Source organism: Brassica oleracea, chromosome C6, assembly GCF_000695525.1.
Source record: "Brassica oleracea var. oleracea cultivar TO1000 chromosome C6, BOL, whole genome shotgun sequence".
NCBI lineage: Eukaryota > Viridiplantae > Streptophyta > Magnoliopsida > Brassicales > Brassicaceae > Brassica > Brassica oleracea.
In genome coordinates, this window is record NC_027753.1 from 9794209 (window position 1) to 9795469 (window position 1261).

Below are 1261 nucleotides of genomic sequence, written 5' to 3' on the forward strand. Positions count from 1 at the left end.
TGAGCGGATGAGTAAGATATTACGAAATAACCACTACAAGTTGGGCTCTTCATAGGCCTTTCTTTTTTTTTTTTTTTTTTTTAACTCAAGATCAACTTATCATTAGCCAAATGTTTTGATACAAACAATTGTGACCACAATACCTCAAGAGGCTTTAACCACAATGTAATATATGGAAGTAGATGTAGCATCATCTAAGATCACTTATTTGGATCCTACATTGCCTCATCTAACTACCTATCACTTTGACCACCATGGAAACAAATTCACTTTACCAAAATGGTGAAAATGAACTGTCCCTTAAACCACTAATTACACGGGCATTGACTAAAACTGAAAACTAGACTTAACAAATGAATTCCAAACTAAGACCTTGCTGGAGATCACCACTTAATCGACATTCAGAACTTGGATCATACCAACTCAACGCCAAGGCGCATACTTCACCTTCAAGTCCCGTCCAGATATCAGTCATACCCCAGCCTTATTATATGGATTCCAAGCAAAAAAAACCACAATCAGTCATACCCCAGCCTTATTATATGGATTCCAAGCAAAAAAAACCACAAAATGAGAAGATACCTTAGTTGCAGATTTCTTTTCAAACACAGAAACGGGTTCCCCACCAAACTGGTGCGTTAACTGCCACACAAGACCTTCCATCACGAGTTCCTAGTCTTGACTCCAAAACCGAGCCGCCGGAACAGAGCGAAACAACATCTCCAAGAGCATGAGTTTCAGTTCTTCCGGAATGAAGAAAGGACGGGTTCAGATGCCGAAACCAACCAAAGCTCATCCACTAACACCTGCAAAAGAACACTGAAGCTCGGAGGAGAGCGACGACGGCACAGATTAGACATCTACGGAGGTACATGGAGCGACAAGGGGAAAATAGCTTCATCCAAAATCCAACCCTAAAAGCCGACCTCCGACAACGACACCTTCCTGACTCAACTCGCTGTGACTCCAAAAGCTCGGAAACCGCACTACAGATCTGAAGAGCCGAAGAAGCCAGAGTTCACACGCATCTCGCTGAGGGGAAGGGACGTTAACGAAGGCAAAAAGAAAAAGAGGAAAAAAGAAGGTAAAGGGTGACTCTCCGGCGACGACACAGCGACAACGCCGCCGGAGAAACGCGGCGGCTAGGGTTTCTACTGACTCTCTCTCTCTGTTCTCTCTCTGTATAAACAATATTTTTTTTTTCTTGTCAACAGCCTATTGTATTAACTTAATCGAGGATAACCCATTTATAGAGGTGATA